Genomic DNA, 22,047 nt, shown 5'->3' with positions numbered 1-22,047 from the left:
CATGCCAAAACAAATTTATTCATCTCGAGTTTTCATGGTCACTTTCACACAAATATAGCATTCTTTAAGATTTGTTGTGTTAAATGTAGACAAACAGTGATGAGGTACCAGGAAACACCAAGAAATGATGAAACCTTTACATAGGCAATGCCAGGAGAAGAGTGGAATTCAACCTACATGCATCTCACGTAGAAGAGGCATTTTTATATTCTGTTTAGGGATTACTTGTTGATTAAAGTACTAATCACACCAAGTAATGCCATCACTAAATCTGTGCAGTTAGACAATTATGGCAAGTTTTACTGCACAAACCTCATTCGCTATTGAGATATAAACGATATATAACTGAGATTAACATGCCAGAAGCATGAAAACAGGAGGTTCAAGTATTCATTGCATGAGTAACTTCAAAAAACAATTTTGCAACATAACCTCATGAATGCAAAAGTTGTGTACGTGTTCACCATACCAACCTCAGTTGCCAACTTCGTACATGCCACAGACTTCAGTGGTTTCCCAGGGCCAACAGTGGTGAAAGCTTAGTCAGTAGTGCTTAAAAGCGACTGAAACTTAAGCTACGAAATTCTTTAGCTAATTCAGGCCATTCTACAATTTTACTGATTTTGTAGGATACATTGCAAATGAAAGCAAGGGTTATGTGTCTATGTGAAATGTATCACCCTCTTGCAGGTATCCCCAGTTTCTTATGGATATTTTCAGATCCCAGGTGACTTTAGGAACTAAAAACATTACTTGCACAGGTTTTTGCTTCTAACTCAAAATACACACTGTACACTGTACCCATCCTTTATTATGTTTAGAATATTTTTAAGAAGTAGTCATGGTTTTGTTCATTCCTGCTGCCTCTTTTTTTCTTTTTATTTTCCCCTACTTTTTTTTTTCATATTATAAATTTTCCTATATTGGCAAATGCCCATTTTTTCCCCCAGAAGATAGTGCTGAAGGCTGTAGTACAAGGTGTGCGTGTTTCCATACTGCAGTGTAAACTACTTCCACATGTGATGTATTGCATGCAGCTGAGCCCGAGGAACTTGCAGCCAATATGCAAATAATTCCTAGAGCACAGCCCTTTATTGTGCCCCAATAGCCCTACTGCACCAACCACCATCACTCAATCTTTGCATAACTCATGGGCAGCCTTGGTGGCAAGGGGAGCTTGGGCTCACCCCAAAATTATTTAGCTTTGTCTTCCTACCACTGTGATGCCGTTTAAAGAGCAGTTTTTTCTCTCATCTCAGAGCTAATCCTTAAAAATATTGTAAAACTTCAGATTCATCTTGATAACAGACAGGGTAAGTTCCACCCAAAATTAGATTCTTTGCTAAATTAAAATCTTTTTATACCTCTCATCTGTAAACAATTAACAAAATGCAAATCCTATTACTTGCCTAGGCAAACACAACAATAAGGAGAGAAACTTAATTTACCTTGGCAAAACTGAATTTTCTCTCACCTCCAATCCATACCCAAGAAGACAAAAGTATGATCTCATGCTGTTATAGTCTTGAATTGAATTGCTCCAAGAAAAGAGCTGGCACTGAGCAAGCTGTACCACGGTATTAGGTCACAGTCCTTGAATTGAAGTAAAACAGCAGCAGTTAACTCACCATTTTCAAAATTTTGCCTCAAATTTATTAGTTTATTGATTAGTCTGGGGCTTTCATTTTAATTTCCTGTTCATTTTAATTTTCCTGATAACAGCAATGGCAATTCTAGGATTTATTAACATTATAAAAAATGTTTTGAAAGAAACTGTGATGGATTCATTCATTAAAACTGCTGGAGTTTTACTTGTTGTGGAAATCAGGGTGGTAATGGTTTGCATTACAAATGTATGAAGTAGCACAAAAATTCCTATGAATTTGTACCTCATCGCACTGCAATAATAATAAAAAAGCAAATTAATGAGCTTTCTGCATCTAGGCTAATGACTGGAATATTCTCCAAGCAAATTAATGTTATGCTCCTTCTGTTTGAGCTCTTTGAGCTCACTGCAGGCAAAGTTCACCAGCAAGTTACAACCCTGGGTCCTTCCCTGCTTTCTGTGAGTCTTTTGGCAATGGGCTGCTAGTGTCCTGAGAAGGTTTTGCAGACTGGCATAGAATCAGATCAACCTTCAGAAATGTCCTTTGTCAGCCACTGCAGCGGGCATGTTACAGTGGTGCCCCTTCTCAGGCAGCTAGTCCTTTGTTCCATATAACTGTCTCATTTGAGTACCAAAGCATGGGAAGGTCTTGCCTTGACCCTCCCCTTTAGAAAAACTTGGAATAAAGAAAGAATCTTAGACAGCATTTTCCAACCAAAGGTATTTACATGGTGTGCAAGAAAGAGTGAAATTATGTTTGCTATCAGTGACACAACAGCCCTTTGGGTCCCTCAATATGAACCAGCTCCCTGATATACCAATTGTCTTGCATGCAAAATAAAATAAGACAAAAATCAAATCAAATAATAGGAAATTAGATCTCTGCCCCCAAAACTTACCTGTACAATTCCTAGAGATCATCATGCAAACTTGCAGTTAGTTTCAATGCCAACGGAATCGCTTCATGAACCAACTTTCATGGCTGATGGAGATGAAGTTGATAGAGTTATCCTGTCTGTGCCAGTCTGTATCAAGGTCTCTTTTATGCAATTGTGATGCATCAGATGCTTTATTTTACAAAACAGTCAACAGAAAGTAGTGATTGAAGCCTTCTCATCAGACAGAGATCAGGACTTGCTTGCTGGAATAGACTACTTGCTGCTGCCTGCTGCAGAAATTTAGAGATGCTTTTGAACAGTTAATATCACCACATCATAAAAATCAGGTTTTCTACTTGTGTGATTAGCAGCAGCAGACACTCTGTCTTGTTCTCTGCCATTGTCAATGCTCTCACCTTGCTCCCCAGGAAGGCCCTCTCCAGGAAGCAGACCTTGTTCACTGGTGGTTTGTTCAGAAGAAACTCACAAAATTTGGTACTTTTCACACAAAAAAATCTTGACTGTTTCCAAAAGGCTCTTTCTCCTGTTGGTTTCCATTGTATTTTGTACACCACAACAGCTATCAACTTGTAACGAACCCATAGTACCCTGGAAGCAGCATCAGAACAGAGAATTGAGTACCTTCCTCACTGCTCCTTTATGTTTTCCGGCCCTCAGCTTTCCTTTTGTGAGGTAGGTTATTACTACTGCCTTTTTGTCCTAAGGATCATTGAAGAAAATAACTGCATTACAGGCAATTTCAGCTTTTGCTTTTTTCAAAGCTTGTGAGGAACAGAGCCAGATTTTAATTTCAAATCCAGTAACCAGAATATTGGTCAAAAGTGTCCTGAAAGTAAGTGTGAACGTGATGCATTAATATATTAAGGTATTTTGTATTGCTGGGAGATACCTTCAAAACGCCTTCAAAACAGTGTAAAGCTGATGATGAATCACATGGATAAATGTACAGAACTAACATTTACTGACACTTTGAATATTTTGGGGTTGATCTCATATCTAAACATGATTTTAAATACATGTATTTTGCTACAAAAACTTTGGCATTGCCTTGTAAAGCCAGCTGGATATATAATCTGTTAATTTAATTACTGAAACATGAAGTCCAGAAGAAAAATGGAAAGATTCGGAATTGCACAGGTCTCATAAAACTGGAAAGAGTAATAAAAAATTGAAAAAATGAATAGTTTTATAGCCTTTTTAATGTTGCAAATCCAAACATAATTTTATGATAGTGGCAAACTCTAAGTGATGAGATGTGAAAGAGAAAAGTAGATCGTAAGTTCCTAGTAGATAGTTAAAATGGGTACTGCCAACCAGAATTTCACTCAGAATTTAGGTTCTAGATGAGGTTTTATTAAGCACTAAAGAGGAGAGTTAGATTAAGTGTTTCCATGACAACTGTGTTCAAGTTTCAGGAGTTTTTTTATGTAAATAGAACTTCTTTCCAAATCTAACCAAGGCAGTTTTGACTTAGTGCTGTCACTCCAGGGACACAGTGACATTAGCTAAGTGGCATGGTTGCATGTTCGCCAGTTCAGGTGTACATGTGCAAGAAAGTAAGTAATTAGAAGCTATTTTCATTCACAAGCAAGGTAAAATGCCCAGATCTCCTCAGTTGTCCTAAAATGACATATAGACACATTCACATTTAAGAAAAGTGCTAAAGGAGTAGCATTTGAAAACAGCAAATACAATAACATAGGCTTATAGGGCACATCCACATTACAAAACCATAGAATCACAGAACTATAGAATCACAGAATGGTTTGGGTTGGAAGGGACCTTAAAGATAACCCAGTTCCAACTCCCTTGCCATGGGAGTTGGAACTCCCACACCTCCCACTACGTCAGGTTGCTCAAAGCCCCATCCGGCCTGGCCTTGAACGCCTGCAGGGATGGGGCATCCACGGCTTCTTGGGGCAACCTGGTCCATTGCCTCAGCACCCTCATAGGAAAGAATTTCTTCCGAATGCCTAATCTAAACCTACCATCTTAGTTTAAAGCCATTCCCCCTTGTTCTATCACTACACTCCCTGACAAGAGTCCCTCCCCAGCTTTCCTGTAGCCCCCTTCAGGTACTGGAACTCTGCAAGCAGTGGGACCATCAAACTTCAGTACAAGTGCATGGCTGTTGAGGATATGGCAAAATGTCCATGTCTTTCTCCCTTTCATGATAAATGTGACTGACAAGGCCAGAGAAGAGGCCTAATATGCTTAACTAAGCAGGTTACTTGCAACAAGCAGGTAGCATCAGGGAAAGCACTTTCTGCAGGCACAGAAGTAGTTTGAGGGAGATAACCTGTACATATTCTGTAGCCTTTCATATCAGGCAAGTTGCATGCAAGCAACCAAAGCAATTTCTCATCTGAGAGGGGTAAAAATGTCTGTCTTTATCCTTTCTGCTCTCATAAACTGCTCTTATAATTTTCTGTATCATAAACCTCCCTTCTTTTTAGAAAAGCAGAAGATAAAAGATACATTTGGGGCACATTATTTTCAGAAAAATATCTACCTTCATGTATTTCAGTTTGTATGAGCCATTCTTCTTGGCCTGCCCTGGTAATTTCAGGTTTTTCCATACAAGTGTTTGCTAGACAAGCTCGCCTTGTACTCTAGCAGGTTTGTATTCAAAACACCCACACACTTTTACCAGGCAATAATTCCCTAAGGTTTCACTAATTACCTCCTCTTTGCAGTCTGCATCATTATATCAGCCAACTGAGCAATTCTTCCTTTTGCATCACACTTACATAGAAAAGTGAGAGGTCAGTGCATTAAATTTAATGACACTCATTTTTGCTTGCTTGTTATTTTTTTTTTTCTTTTTTTTTTTTTTTTCCCCCACACATCTTTACAAGAACAGATAAGCAAATGATCACAAATGTAACTTCTGTGTTTATATATGTATAAACATCCAGCTGGATGGATTACAACCAAGCTGCTTCCCAGGATGATCAAAAAAAAAAAAAAAAAAGGAATTATTCCCACCAACGTACAACTGTAGGGGGTGAGATAGAGGAAAGGGCTAACACGTGTTGATACTGACTTTGGTGAGCTCCTAATACAAAAGAGAGAAGCAAGATGTGTAGGCTTTGGGGCAGTATTATAAATATATTTATATTCCATGATATCAGTTTAATCTACCTTTCTTACCCACTTTTCATAAATGAGACTGAAGTAACTTTAAATATAGAAGGTTTAAGTTCCTGTATTCAGCAAGGTAGGTGATCTGTGGAATATTGTCCATTGGAAAATTTTAATGACAAACTGAAAAACACACAGAAAAAGATTAAGCAGATGTTAAATTACTTTGAATCCTCCCACGTGGATGAAGTGCTTGATGTCAGGGTTTCAGTAAGCCTACTGAATTTCAGAAGTGCACATTGAAGCACACGGTTCAATAGCAGCATATCTGTGGCACTCAAACAATTGCAGTCCATATTAAAATCATATTCAGAACAACAGCAGGTATTATCAGGAGAGAAAATACATGTAGAACTGTGCAAGATTGTCCTGGTTTCAGTTAGCACAGAATTAATTTTCTTCCTAGTAGCTGGTGGAATGCTGTGTTTTGGCTTAGAATGAGAAGAGTGCTGATAACACCCCGATGCTTTAATTGTTGCAGAGCAGTGCTTATACTAAGCCAAGGACATCTCAGCCTTTGCTCTGTCCTGCCAACGGGCAGGCTGGGGGGTGCAGTAAGAGCTGGGAGGGGACAGACCCAGGACAGGTGACCCAAACTAGCCAAAGGGGTATTCCATACCATCTGACGTCATGCTAAACAATATATAGGGGTGGCTAGCCGGGGGGAGGGGGCCGGACTGCTCGGGGTTAGGCTGGGCATCGGTCAGCGGGTGGTGAGCAATTGCATTGTGCATCACTTGTTTGTACATACTATTATTACTTTCGTATTATCACCATTGTATCATCATTATTATTATTGTTATTATTATTTTTGTTATTTTTTTTTCCTGTCTTATTAAACTGTCTTTATCTCAACTCACGGGCTTCACTTTCCATTTCTCTCCCCCGTCCCAGAGAGGGAGGGGGGAGGGTGAGCGAACGGCTGCGTGGTGTTTAGCTGCCGGTCGGGTTAAACCACGACAGTCTTTTTGGCGCCCAACGTGGGGCTCGAAAGGTTGAGATAACGGCAGATCTGATCAGAGTGTGTTAAACTAAAATTGGTGTAAGGATTAGACCTGCTTAATAGTCACTTGTCATGATGCTGATTGCTTTAATCACAACTCTGCTGCGCCTGTTTTCCAAATTGAGTATTATAGTACATTATTTTCCGTATTTGCTCTCTGTAGTGTTGTTTCTCCTCTCCGGGCCCTGGTTTCAGACCATTATGGTACTAAGTGTTATAGCAATGGCTTATGAGACGATAAGATATCTGGTCATGACTCTAACTTGGTATTTATACTCAGTAACATCGTGGACTCTGTACTTTGGAAACAGCATCTTGGGAACTATTAGCAATTATACCTATTGTTTTTCTCCATTAGAGAGTCAATCTGTGGAGGGGAAAGGGGAGGATATTTTTCCTTACTTGCTTACTCTCCCTTTCTCCTTCACCACCCCTGTATCCTCCTGGGTCACTCTGCCTTCCTCCTTCACCACCCTCTTATCCCCTGAGCTTGTCACAATAGCTCTCCAAGATATTGAATATTTCTGGAATACTCAGAATACCATAGTCTTGTTGTTCTGCCTCATGAATGCACTTCAGATTCTGCTTAAAGTTAAACAACTACTTATGAAGCTCATCCGGAGATCTGCCCGGAGGCAGTATAGTTGTGGGTGGCAGGGAGTATGGGTGGATATGGGCAGGCATCTAGAGCAGTTGGCACCCCCAGTGTGTTGGAAATTCACCCCTGAACAATGGCAAAATCCTCAAAAACTGGCAGAATGCTTGAAAAAAAGGTGTAATGATTCTGGCAGTTCCAAAGTAACACAAATCATTGTAACGTGCTGGGGCCTGGCTCATGCCTATCGAGCTGCCATTGATACTGCTGTCAACTTAGTGACAGACCCTGCGGCCACTCCAAACCCTGTGACAGATCCAACGGCCACTGTGACCCCTACGGTGGATTCTGCAGCCGCTCCAGTCCCAGCTCCTGCAGCCGCTCCAGTCCCAGCTCCTGCAGCTGCTCCAGTCCCAGTTCCTGCAGTCGCTCCAGTTCCAGCTCCGGCCGCTACTCCAGTCCCAGTTCCTGCAACTGCTCCAGTCCCAGCTCCTGAAGCCGCTCCAGCTCCAGCTCCTGAAGCCGCTCCAGCTCCAGCTCCTACTGCTGCTCCAGTCCCAGCTCCTGCAACTGCTCCAGCTCCAACTCCAGCTCCTGTAGCCGCTACAGCTCCGGTTCCTGCAACTGCTCCAGCTCCTGTAGCCGCTCCAGCTCCTGTGGCCGTGTCAGAGAAACGAGCTGTAGCAGTGCAAGTTGACCCTGCAGAGGGCATTCCAACCCCTGTGGCAGACCCTGTAACAAAGTCAGAGAAACGAGCAGTAGCAGTGCAAGCTGCCCCTGTAGAGAAGGTGAAAATATGGTATAGAAATTCAAGTCGTTTAGAACGCAGAGAGTCTTCTGCCAATCCAGGTAAGGCTTCTGCCAAAACTAAGTATAGAGATGACGAAGATGATGACGACGCTGGGCCGTCAAGGATTCAGGAGGAGGAAGATGAGGATGCCGAAAGAGCAACAGTAACTACCCGAAGCCTAAACGAGCGCGAGCTACGAGATGTGCGAAAAGATTTTGGTCGCTGTATAGGTGAGCAGCTTGTCACCTGGCTGCTCCGGTGCTGGGACTCTGGAGCCAATTGTGTGGAATTAGACGGCAGGGAAGCCAAGCGGCTGGGATCCCTTGCTCGAGACGCCGGCATTGACAAAGCAATTGCAGATGGAGCACGACCCACCAGCCTCTGGAGGCGTCTCCTCTCAGCTGTGAGGGAAAGGTATCCCTTCAAGGAAGATATTTTATGTCTACCAGGCAAGTGGACCACTATGGAGAAGGGAATCCAGTACCTGAGGGAATTAGCCGTACGGGAAGTGATTTATGAGGATCCAGACCTCAAACAAACATCCACAGATCCAGATGAAGTCAAGTGTACACGACCCATGTGGCGGAAGTTTGTACGGAGTGCACCATCATCATATGCCAGCTCATTGGCAATAATGGCCTGGAAAGAGGATGAGGAACCCACAGTGGGTGAAGCGGCTAAACAACTCCGGCAGTACGAAGAAAGTCTCTCCTCTTCCTTACAGGCCTGCGTCTCAGCTGTGGAGAAACTTTCTGAAAAGGTTCACCAACTTGAAGAGAATCTATTGTCCTCCCCACCTGAACCAACCAGTGCCCACCGACCAAAGGAGAACACTTGGGAGAAACTTTCTGAAAAGGTTCACCAACTTGAAGAGAGATTATTCTCCTTCGCACCTGTACAAAGCAGTGTCTCAGCTGTCAGGGGTAGGCGTTCACCCACACAAGGAAGACGATATGGTGGGTACTCACCCCGTGCCACCCTGTGGTTTTACTTACGAGACCATGGAGAGGACATGAGAAAGTGGGATGGAAAATCTACCGCGACCCTAGAGGCACGGGTACGTGAGTTGCAAAAGAAAACAATCAGGAAAAAGGGATTCTCCGAAAAGTTTGCTGCTCCAACTTCCAGCAGACAGTCCTTCAAACACAGAAACGAGGAAGATTCTGACCAGGATTAGGGGGGCCCTGCCTCCAGCCAGGGGGAGGAAAGGGACAATCGAGTTTATTGGACTGTGTGGATTCGATGGCCTGGCACATCACGCGCACAGAAGTATAAGGCTTTAGTAGACACCGGTGCACAATGTACTATAATGCCATCGAGCTATAAAGGACCAGAGCCCATCTATATTTGTGGAGTGACAGGGGGATCTCAGCAGTTGACTGTATTGGAGGCTGAAGTGAGTCTGACTGGGAATGAGTGGGAAAAGCACCGCATTGTGACTGGTCCGGATGCTCCATGTATCCTTGGCATAGACTATCTTAGAAGAGGATACTGCAAGGACCCAAAAGGGTTCCGGTGGGCTTTTGGTATTGCTGCCTTAGAGACAGAGGGCATTAAACAATTATCTACCTTGCCTGGTCTCTCAGAGGACCCCTCTGTTGTGGGGTTGCTGAGGGTCGAAGAACAGCAAGTGCCAATTGCTACCACAACTGTGCACCGGCGGCAATATCGCACCAACCGAGACTCCCTGATTCCCATCCATAAGCTAATTCGTCAATTGGAGAGCCAAGGAGTGATCAGCAAGACTCATTCACCTTTCAATAGTCCCATATGGCCAGTGCGAAAGTCTAATGGCGAGTGGAGACTAACAGTGGACTATCGCGGCCTGAACGAAGTCACGCCACCACTGAGTGCTGCAGTGCCGGACATGCTGGAACTTCAGTATGAACTTGAATCGAAGGCAGCCAAGTGGTACGCCACAATTGATATCGCTAATGCATTTTTCTCCATCCCTCTAGCAGCAGAGTGCAGGCCACAATTTGCCTTCACTTGGAGGGGAGTCCAATATACTTGGAATAGGCTGCCCCAGGGGTGGAAACACAGCCCTACCATTTGCCATGGGCTGATCCAGTCTGCACTAGAGCAGGGGGAAGCTCCTGAACACCTGCAGTACATCGATGACATTATTGTGTGGGGTGACACAGCAGAGGAAGTTTTCGAGAAAGGGAAGAAAATAGTCCAAATCCTTCTGAAAGCCGGTTTTGCCATAAAACAAAATAAAGTCAAAGGACCTGCACGGGAGATCCAGTTTTTAGGAATAAAATGGCAAGATGGACGTCGTCAAATCCCAATGGATGTGATCAACAAAATAACAGCTATGTCTCCACCAACTAACAAAAAAGAAACACAGACTTTCCTAGGTGTTGTGGGGTTTTGGAGAATGCACATCCCAAATTACAGTCTGATTGTAAACCCACTCTACCAAGTAACTCGTAAGAAGAATGAGTTTGAATGGGGCCCTGAACAACGACAAGCCTTTGAACAAATCAAGCAGGAAATAGTCCATGCAGTAGCCCTTGGGCCAGTTCGAACAGGACCAGATGTAAAGAATGTGCTCTACACTGCAGCCGGGGAGAACGGCCCCACCTGGAGCCTCTGGCAGAAAGAACCTGGGGAAACTCGAGGTCGGCCTCTGGGGTTTTGGAGTCGGGGATACAGAGGATCTGAGGCCCGCTATACTCCAACTGAAAAGGAGATATTGGCAGCATATGAAGGAGTTCGATCTGCTTCGGAGGTGGTCGGTACTGAAGCGCAGCTCCTCCTAGCACCCCGATTACCGGTACTAGGCTGGATGTTCAAGGGAAGGGTCCCCTCTACGCATCATGCAACTGATGCTACATGGAGCAAGTGGGTTGCACTGATTACTCAGCGGGCTCGAATAGGAAACCCCAGTCGCCCAGGAATATTGGAAGTGATCATGGACTGGCCAGAAGGCAAATACTTTGGGATATCATCAGAGGAGGAGGTGGGTCGTGCTGAAGAAGCCCCACTGTACAACCAGTTGCCAGAGAATGAAAAGAAATATGCCCTGTTCACTGATGGGTCCTGTCGTATTGTGGGGAAGCATCGGAGATGGAAGGCTGCTGTATGGAGTCCTACGCGACGAGTTGCAGAAGCTGCTGAGGGAGAAGGTGAATCGAGTCAGTTTGCAGAAGTGAAAGCCATTCAGCTGGCTTTAGACATTGCTGAACGAGAAAAATGGCCAGTTCTCTATCTCTACACCGATTCATGGATGGTAGCAAATGCCCTGTGGGGATGGTTACAGCAATGGAAGCAAAACAACTGGCAGCGTAGGGGCAAACCTATCTGGGCTGCTGCAATGTGGCAAGATATTGCTGCTCGGGTAGAGAACCTGGCTGTGAAAGTACGCCACGTAGATGCTCATGTGCCCAAGAATCGGGCTACTGAAGAACATCAAAACAACCAGCAGGTGGATCAGGCTGCTAAGATTGAAGTAGCTCAGGTGGACCTGGATTGGCAGCATAAAGGTGAATTATTTATAGCCCGATGGGCCCATGACACCTCAGGCCATCAAGGTAGAGATGCAACATACAGATGGGCTCGTGATCGAGGGGTGGACTTGACCATGGACGCTATAGCACAGGTTATTCATGACTGTGAAACATGTGCTGCAATCAAGCAAGCCAAACGGTCAAAGCCTCTTTGGTATGGAGGACGATGGCTGAAATATAAATATGGAGAGGCCTGGCAGATTGATTACATCACACTCCCTCAAACTCGCAATGGCAAGCGCCACGTACTTACAATGGTGGAAGCAACCACCGGATGGCTGGAAACATATCCTGTGCCTCATGCTACCGCCCGGAACACCATCCTGGGCCTTGAAAAGCAAGTCCTATGGCGACATGGCACCCCAGAAAGAATAGAATCAGACAATGGGACTCACTTCCGAAACAACCTTATAGACACTTGGGCCAAAGAACATGGTATTGAATGGGTGTATCACATCCCCTATCATGCACCAGCCTCCGGGAAAGTTGAACGATACAATGGCCTGTTAAAGACTACCTTGAAAGCAATGGGCGCTGGGACGTTCAAAAACTGGGATACGCATTTGGCAAAGGCCACCTGGTTAGTCAATACTAGGGGATCTACCAACCGAGCTGGACCTGCCCAATCAAACCTGTTACGTACTGTAGATGGGGATAAAGTTCCTGTAGTGCATGTAAAAAATATGCTGGGTAAAACAGTCTGGGCTACTCCTGCCTCAGGAAAAGGCAAACCTATTCGTGGAATTGTTTTCGCTCAGGGACCTGGATATACTTGGTGGGTGATGCAAAAGAACGGAGAGGTCCGGTGTGTACCTCAAGGAGATTTAATACTGGGTGAGAATAGCCCATGAACTGAATTGCACCATGTTAAATAGTATATTATACTGTATGTTATCACTACCATGATTACTATAGGTGACTAATTAGAATGTATGGAAAAGAGTGTAACCTGAGCATGACATAAATGGTATGGAATAAGGGGTGGATAGATGTCCTGGTTTCAGTTAGCACAGAATTAATTTTCTTCCTAGTAGCTGGTGGAATGCTGTGTTTTGGCTTAGAATGAGAAGAGTGCTGATAACACCCCGATGCTTTAATTGTTGCAGAGCAGTGCTTATACTAAGCCAAGGACATCTCAGCCTTTGCTCTGTCCTGCCAACGGGCAGGCTGGGGGGTGCAGTAAGAGCTGGGAGGGGACAGACCCAGGACAGGTGACCCAAACTAGCCAAAGGGGTATTCCATACCATCTGACGTCATGCTAAACAATATATAGGGGTGGCTAGCCGGGGGGAGGGGGCCGGACTGCTCGGGGTTAGGCTGGGCATCGGTCAGCGGGTGGTGAGCAATTGCATTGTGCATCACTTGTTTGTACATACTATTATTACTTTCGTATTATCACCATTGTATCATCATTATTATTATTGTTATTATTATTTTTGATATTTTTTTTTCCTGTCTTATTAAACTGTCTTTATCTCAACTCACGGGCTTCACTTTCCATTTCTCTCCCCCGTCCCAGAGAGGGAGGGGGGAGGGTGAGCGAACGGCTGCGTGGTGTTTAGCTGCCGGTCGGGTTAAACCACGACAAAGATACAGCAAAACAGAATCTTAGCGAAAGCTCCTGAAATGCTGGTCGTTACATATGTAAAGTCTTCAGCATAGGCTTGTTGAAAATGTTTGAGCCTTTCAGATAAGCCTGACCTCGATTTAGAATGAAATTGGGTTGTTAGGGAAGCCAAACTAGAGAAACAGAAAACAAACAAAAAGTATCTTTAGACTGGTTTCTGTAGGCAGTGCATCTATACAGTTATGCTCTGTTTTTCCTTTTCAAAACCTTTCCAAAACCTTTTTGACACTCCTAGCTGTTTTAGCTCTACTTAAAAAATGGGTGCATACCTCAGAAGATGGTGCATTTTTGTGTTTTGTGGGTATAGAGAAGATCAACCAACATAATGCTGATACTGAGGACAAACTAACACTCTAGCTGAATGTGGAAGTATCCCAACTACCTAAAAGCCTATTCCATTCTGTAGCTGGACTAATACAAGTCCAATGAGACACAAAGTGTGTTTAAGCTTTGCCACACAGACAACCACTTGTTTTTCAAGGTTACAGCAAAATTCTGCCATATCATACATTTATTTTTTACGAACTGGCACACATCTGTTGAGACCAACAGGTTGCAGGGTGCAGGGGATCATTATTGTTCAAGGCACTGTAAGCACATCAAGTCATGTCAGCTGAGTGACAAAATCCTGCCCCAAATCAAAGTTATCAGAAAACAAAACAAAGCCTCCCCCACTCCTCCCATATATCCCTAAAAAAAAATCACACAGGGTACCAATTGCACCAACAAATATTTCTGCATGATCCAATGAAACTTGAACTACCCACCTTTGTCTAATTAAAATGTATATGAAATCAGAAGAAAGAACTGATGGCCATGGCTAATGTATTGGCAAGAAGAAGAAAAAGGGCAAAGGGAGTCATAAATGTGCCACTTCGGGCAAATAGTTGGGCTGAGACACGCTGAAGCGTATGTTCCACTGGAATTAATAAAAGCAAGCTGGCAGATGTGAAATTGCAGAGCTGGAGAAAGGAGTTAAAGCACAGAGTGAGCACTTTTCCACTGAGCTTCTGAAGCAGATCACAATCCTGGTTTGTTTCAGTGGAAGGTGACTTTAAATCATTCTCTGCAATGATTTCAATTGCATTTTCATGGATATAGTGAATGAGAGTATCCTGTTCCCCAATTCCGTACATTTCTTTTGCTCTGCCTCTTTCTAATTTCCATTTCTGTATGCAGAATTCTCCAGGTTTAAGCTTTCAGAATGCACTTTAAGACAAAAAGAAAAGATGTTTCAGTATTGAAATCTCTTTCTTATAATTTAATCTATATATAGACAGGCTTCTAAATCAAATTCTGTTGTGCAACTCACTGCAACACTTCTCCTTAAGTCAATTTTGTTGAATTCAGACACTTGTCATGATGATGAACCACTGAGTAATGGTTAAATCTGTAGTCTCCAGCTGTTAATTTCAGGAAGAAAATGCAGAATATATAATGTCAAAAATACAGAAAAGAATCTGGAATGAGTGCTTGTTCTGTTCATTACTTTCACAAGACTCCTACACAATAAATTCTTGGTATGTGTGAAGAAGTCATCTTCAGCATATGTCATTCAATAGCCTTTTAGAACGGCCTCATAATCAGTAAATGTGAGATTGAAAGCTAATGCCATGTATTTTAGCATAGTAACTGTCTAACAGCTTCACTTGTAATAGGATTGACAGAAATTGCCATATCCAGATGAATCAGAAAGGACCAGACAAGCCCCACTAGCCACAATTATACTTGAGGAACAGTGATAAAGTGCTACTCTCCTCACCACACATGAACCCTGGAGATGAAGATGACAGATGATATGAAGATGGCAGGAGGGCTGAAACTAGATGATCTTCAAGGTCCCTTCCAACTCAACCCGCTCTATGATTCTTTATCTTTCTACTGCCAATCCCTAAGATGTGGCCAGAACTGAGAATGACCAAACGAAATAAATTGGAAAAAAAAAAAAGCAAACAAATGTGAAGCTGATATGAAAGGCAGAAGGTAGCAAGTGACTTCAAGCTGCACTGTGAGAAAGCTGGTGACATTCAGTCACCAACACTTGATGCACTTGACTTAACAGTATCCTAATTTTTAATGTTAACTTTACCTACTTGCAGTATTTTGAATAAGGATGATTTAGTCTTTGGAAATCCTGTTTATTACAAAGATCAAACTATACGGAATACTTCAGTCAAGTAAAATTGAATAGCTTTGTGGGAACAGAGGGGAATAAGAAGGAAATGGGGAACACCATGAGCTGTGAACCTATAAACTTTGGTAAATTTGAATGGGTATGTTACTTAGTTGTCTATCCTTTATTTACACATGTAATTTGGTTTTATATTTACAGAGATTTAAAGGGTCATAGGAGCAATACAGGCTGAATAAAATTGGACTAGATGCTGTGAAACACAAAAGACAGAATTTAAGTCACTAATGGATTAGATAGATAGGAATATTTTTCTGCTTAGAAAAAAAAAAAAAAAGATTTTTTTCCAACCTGCCATCTGACCTTTGATAATTCTTCATGAATTATAAAAGGGCATTTAACTTCATCTCTGAAAAACAAGCCAGAGTCTCAATGCACCTTTTGCTAAGTAACTATTTGAAAGGAAGTGAACTGGTGAGGTCTGCTGTCCTGAGCCCTGTTCTTATAAACCCTTATGCTGAGAATTTCTTAACTCAGTCAATTTTCTTTTCTATGAGACTAGGAGAGAGTGTGAGTCACTACCAATAATTCCTAGAGTTAATTCGTTTGAGAACATCTTTGTTCCTGCAGACAGTAAGCTTGGGAATCACATACAAGAGGATGTGTCCCACAGGCCCTCTACTGCTGAGATGGAAAAATAAAATCCAAGTTAAAATAAAATAAAAAGATAATTCAGATATTTTGTGAAGAGAACAAAGTATACGAGCTCTTTGCAGCATGATTAAAGTTTTTGTTTGTTTTTAACTGGCAAGCCTTATACAAAAGCAGGTCTTCAATTTTTCAAGGAGTAAGGAGGTTGCCATGTGGCTGACTTACTCTTAATTTCACCAGTCCCACTACTCTGAAATCCACAGTATACCTTCCTAATAGCCAAGGATTTTGGTACACATAAGGACTTGCTCCTTCTTCTTTTCTTATCCTCCATTCCTTTTCAGCTACAGCTTCAATAACGAATTGCACTACTTGGAATTTCCTTAAATGCCTTGCTGTTGTATCAGTCCATACCTAAGACTCATTAAGATCCAAATAGTAAGTGTTTTTATGCTGGGATGTCGAAAAATCTGTGTCCCCAGCCTACACAGCATTTGCAGCAGGCAGGCTGAACAGGGATCACAGTACTGGAAGTCATATTTAGAAGAGCTGACTGGCAGGGAAGCAAGGCTAGGTTTGGGGCATACCCACAGGCTGAGGAGTTTGTGTCACCTGGCAAGAGAGTGTCAGCAGCCAGTGAGAGAAGACCGCTTCTCCTCCCTGTGGCTGAAGCTGAAGCAAAAAGAACCTAAGATCCACCAAGTGCAAAGAGCTGAGGAGAAAATACATGACGGTGCACAGTATAACAAGCATTTATAATTGCAACGCTGTTTGGAAGAGCAATCAGCCAGGGTTCTGCTATCATCACTGTTTTCAGGACCTCTGTATGGGTTACGTGCATGCGCAGCTCTCACTGGCATCACCATCCCTGCTGGTGAGCATGCTCCGAGCAGCAGGAGGAGGGGCCCTGTGCATCACCAGGTGCTCCAACACAACAGCATGGGAGGCCTGCCTGCAGACTGACATGAGAGGTGGGGAACGGCTTGCGCTCAAAGGCTGAGGCTTAGAGCACCAAGGATTCTGAACAAGAGTCTGAATCCCCCAGACAGACCTGGAAAATTAACCTGTGCCTCCTAAACAGATGAAGCACTTGAGTAACTTTGTAAATAGATAGAAAAGAAGGAAACACTCCCTATCGCAGTCCTCTCCTCACCGCCAAACACTCCCAGCAGGCTTTTCTTTGAGATAAGCGAGCATCCATGCATTCCTTGGAGCAACTGTTTCTGAGGACAGAGATTTTCCCAGGCACACCTGTATCTAGCACCTCAATTCTGCAGAAGGAAGGCATTTCAGCTACCACCGTGTTCATATTCCTCATTTTGAAAGCTCTAGAAGCTGCCTCTGACAGGAAAAGAACAAAGTTGAGGTTGTTTTTCCTTTTTAACAACGTGCAGAAGCGTGCATGTGGGCAGGGAGTATGAAGACAGGGAAATAGTTCAAGGGATGTGACTGAGCTGGGGTAGCTGAGACCATGTATGGGAACAAGACTGGCACAGATATCAGAAACACCAGGATGATCTCTCTAATTCAGCTCAAAAAAAAGCTTGCTTTTTCCTAACACAGAGCAGAAAAAGGCAGTTTTAGGAAACTTCAGTCAAGAGCAGATTAAGAACAAAAAAATACAAAGCCTCAGTTTATAATACAGTTATTACCAGTAAAGGCAGGTCTTAGGTAAAGAATATTTGCCTCTTTGTTGGTTACTACAGGAACACACTGATTGAGGAAAAGGCACTGAAGCCACTTTAGCCTGGTGTGTAGCCCATTCTGATAGATTTGTTCATGTTGGGTTTTTGTTACATGAATACAATTCACTCCCCAATAAATGGAGTATTTTATTGACTGGATTATATCTATGCTAGGTTTTGTTGTTGTTTTTTAAAGACAAATCTGTCAGAGGTTTATTTTGCTTTGATTTTTACCTTACCCAGAATCTATAGCTGGAGTTTTAGCAGACAAGGTGAATCCTAGCTTGTAAGCCAGACGTAAACAAAAAAGCCATTAGATTTACCCAGCTTTTGAAGTACATGCTGTATAATGAACACATTGGAAATGAAACCCATCATTGCTTCAGAAACAAAGATGATTACATCCCCTGATTGTCCCGAGCTTTACAAAGTACACAAGACAATCACATGTAATTGGTATAAATTGAACATCCTGAACTGCCTGGAGCCTAAATTGAGAAAATGGAGAACAAGACCGAAGACCTATAAAGTGGTAATGTTTTCATGAATAGAACACTGAATTTGTATTGTATGCTTCAGTTTTAATTCCAAAACTTATTAAAGTTTTCTCCTGCTGGTTGAGACATACTTTTATCCAAGCTCTGAACACACGACATTGTTTATGATCAGCTTCTGAAATGTGGTGGTCCTATTCATACATGAAATGTCACCAGTATTTGCCTGTGATGTTTAAAGGTAGGTGTTAATAGTAATATGTAAAGGGTGGAGCAGAGGTTTGATTCTTAAATTTAAAAACACCTGTACTAAAGAGAAACACACTATTTTGCTGTCAGACAACAAGGGGACCTTATACCCTTGTTTCAGAGGGTCACTTTCCATTTCCTGCTGCTGTTATATTTTCCTGCAAAACAGACTAGCTGTTATTACTAATAATGTGGTCTAATAAAAGAAAAATTAGAAAAGCATTCTTCAGTAATTGTTCCTCCTATTCCGGTTTCAATTCTATTGGTTGTTCTGTCTAAAGACTGAAAACAGTATTTTCCCCATTACTCTTAATTACCATTTCTCCAGCTGTATGTATACAATAAGTAGCACACAAATCTGACGGGATGCTAGCCAGACAGAGGATTCCGAGGAGGTGGGGGAAGGAAATAGTGTATAAGGATACAGGTCCTAAAGATGTTGCAGCTTACTACAAGCATCTGCTGTAGTGGCATCTGTTTCCAATTCATGTGATGCTGATGTGATCACACTGCTGGAAACTTCTCACACTTGGATTATCACCCCGTGGCTGCAACCAGAAGCAAGACAGTTTGTCATGCAATTGCCGATGCAGTCCTTTCAGCAACTGGTAATCTAGTGTCTATTCACTGTCATCATAATTTTATTATTATTTTAATATTGTTTTATTTTTTTCCAGGAGATGCAACTACAACATTTCTTATGTGTACACAGATCTGCCTCAGTTTATTGTGAAGTAACTAAACTACTGAAAAGGAGATTTTGGAAAGAAATTCAGAAGAAATTTAGGACAGAAATAAAGACCCACTGAGAGTGACCCAGTGTAATTAAGTGATGACATCTTTAGGGTCTGTATGATTTTCAGCCAGTCCTAACCTACATGTACCTAGCAAATGTGTCCGTCTTTCCTGCTTAATGTATTTGTTGGAATATCAAAACAAAAACTGTGCAATGCACAGTGTCCAAATTAGGAGACTCTGAAACTGTTGTTTCATAGCATTTTTAGAGGTCATTTGCTGTTCCTGTAGTTTCAGAGGTGCTCTAAATTGTACATAGTGAGTTCAGTATGAAAGAAGACAGTTGCACCATGGCTGAAAGACAGAATAGTTTAGAGGTATCTTTTAGAATCTTTGAAGTTCACAGAGTTGATTTGCAGGTTTAGTTGCATTTATTCACCCAGGAATTCCACTAGCCTGAATAACACAGTAAATTTTGGGGGGAAAATTTCAGCTTCCAGACAGTTAAGCATTAAGTTACATGCTCTCTACCAATATAGTAAGATTAGTGTATGTTGTCACTTTCTGCATTACATGGGCACAGAATTCCATTACTAGGAAGAAAACGATTTCTGTTCAGAGCAACAAGGACCTTGATTAACAGAGCACACGTTGTAATTTTAAAAAGTCTCAGAGGAGAGTGAAGAGATTTCTGTACTGGAACCTGATTAAATATTATATCATTTTTATGAATTCCAAATACTATTTAGCGATCACAGGTGGGAAGATTAGTTTCAGTTGGAAAGCAATAAGATTGTTTTATGACATTATATTTTGTTAGCCATTAAAGTTTATTAAAGATACCATAAGCTACGCTACTCCTCCATTTGCGATTTATGGTGGATATGCCACAAGAATACAGTAGAGCAGGAAAGTATGTTGTCTAAAGTAAACAACCTATAAATGGGTAAAGGCCATGCAGAAATAACTAATGATCCTGCTTGCTGCTGAACATCTCTCTCAACATTTCTGTGGGGGCAATATTTGATAATATAGTTCCAAAAACGTAGTTCCTGGAAGATAATGTAAGAAACTCTTACTACTTCTACCAATTAATCTGTGGGTAATGCAGTTTCTCTTTTTGCAATCACTGTATTACCGCACTGAGCATAAAACCAAAATTCCTAAACCTTTCTCAGTACTGATATGTGTATGTCTTGTTAGGATCTACATAGATTAGATGTTTTCCCACATATTTTACACCCCATCCTGCAGAATCCTACAGATATGAATCTAACATACTGGAATAAAACCCATAAGACTCTCTTCCTTCCCTTCACAAGATGACCTAAGTCACAAAAGAGTCCTTTTGTACAGCGAGGGACAGTACAAAACGCTAAGGATGTGGCAAACATTATTCAATCTTCCATGTCCACAGCAAAAAAAAACAAAAAAGAAAAGTATTGAAAAAAAAGAAAGAGAGAGCTCCTGATCCAGAGCTTATTTGTTTTGCTTTCCCTGCTGATTTTTGTAGATTTGGTCCTCAAAAAATTTGTTCATTTCATGCATAGTATGAAGCCAACTCAGAACTTATTCTGTGAGATAGTTATTTAAGGTACAATGATGTAGGCCTCGATTATAGTAAGTTCTTCTTAAAATGGGCCTTTTTTTTTTTTTTTTTTAAAGATTTTGTTTGTTTGTTTGTTTTTATTGTGGTTTAAACACCTCAATATTAAATATCCTAACTCCCACCTGAATATTTGAGATTACATATATTAACTCTATTTAAAGTAATCTCTGCCTCATAATATAGTTTTGGTCTATGCTAGTAAGACTTTTACAATCTAGATGAAGACAGACTTTGTTCCTTTCAGCCCCTAATTGCTAACAGATAGCTAAGTCTTCACCAGGTTATTTTCATCAACTATCAGTCTGATAAGGATCTGGTGTTTCTTGGGTACAACTTATTTAATTACAAAGCATACACATTGTATCTTCATTCCCAGATCAACATTCTGTGGAGCTTTCTGAACAGAAAGAAAGCCTACGCTCATCTGATTCTTACTGGAGAAACCATCTCTCATCCCTGTAATTCACAAGCAGAAAAGCTGAGGATCACAGAAGCACATCCTAAAACCATGCAGGCAAGTTTCTGTCAAAAACATAGATGAGCTGAAACAAAAACATGTTTATATTTCAGCTTCCATGCATCACAAGTTACTACAACTTTTTGAATTTTTCTCCTTGAGGCTTGAAGTTGTGTATCTTTTCTGCCCACCCTCTGCCCAACTGCATAGCAGTTGTCTGTTGTTTCTTGTCTGTTTTTATTGCAAGCTCTCTAGAAGAAGGCTCTGGTGCAGAGAGAAATCTGTTGAAGGAATGATTTTGGTTACTACTGCGATATATTTAACTATCATAAGTTGTATTGACAAAAATGCTGACACTAGCCTGAGAAAGGAGAGACATGGGGCACAGTGACTCTATGTTAATTAAAACTGTTTTACTTAAAAGAGCAATAACTTATCAGAAGGAGCAATTTGTTACTCTCGGCCAGTTTCCAAGGTGTGTCATGAAAGACTATAGTTAATTTGTTTTTATTTTTATTTTTTAAGATAATTAAACTCATAAGATACAAGTGTCTATTCTCATATCAATGGGCCTTTCTCAATGTTGCAATATATAAATATATATATACACACACACACACACACACACACATATATATATATATATATATATATATATATATATATATATATATATATATTTTATATAAAAAGCACTTGGCTTCTAAAGCATGGAAAAAAAAAAAAGGAGTGCTGGAGACCAAACCATACCAAGGAAGCTTAAATGAGCAAAAAAGTACTGAGAAGCAACCTGCAAAGTTTTTTACTCCTGTGCCTGTCTTCCCTCTCTTCTACAAATTCTCTTCCCTTTCTTTTATTTC

The 22,047-nt window shown here is 41.6% G+C and overlaps 1 long non-coding RNA gene across 1 annotated transcript; it reads right to left on the bottom strand.

Annotated features, from left to right (window-relative positions):
• On the bottom strand, positions 1 to 4,733 carry LOC311436578. Its single transcript, XR_014692949.1, has 2 exons — positions 2,901 to 4,733; positions 1 to 2,774 (listed from the first exon to the last, which is right to left on the bottom strand). It is a non-coding gene; the product is annotated as an uncharacterized lncRNA (long non-coding RNA).
• Between the last annotated feature and the right edge of the window lie 17,314 nt (positions 4,734 to 22,047).

This window comes from Aythya ferina (genome assembly GCF_964211825.1).
Source record: "Aythya ferina genome assembly, chromosome: 4".
Lineage (NCBI taxonomy): Eukaryota > Metazoa > Chordata > Aves > Anseriformes > Anatidae > Aythya > Aythya ferina.
The sequence above is the reverse complement of the archived record's forward strand: the minus strand, read 5'-3'. Positions and strand labels throughout refer to the sequence as shown.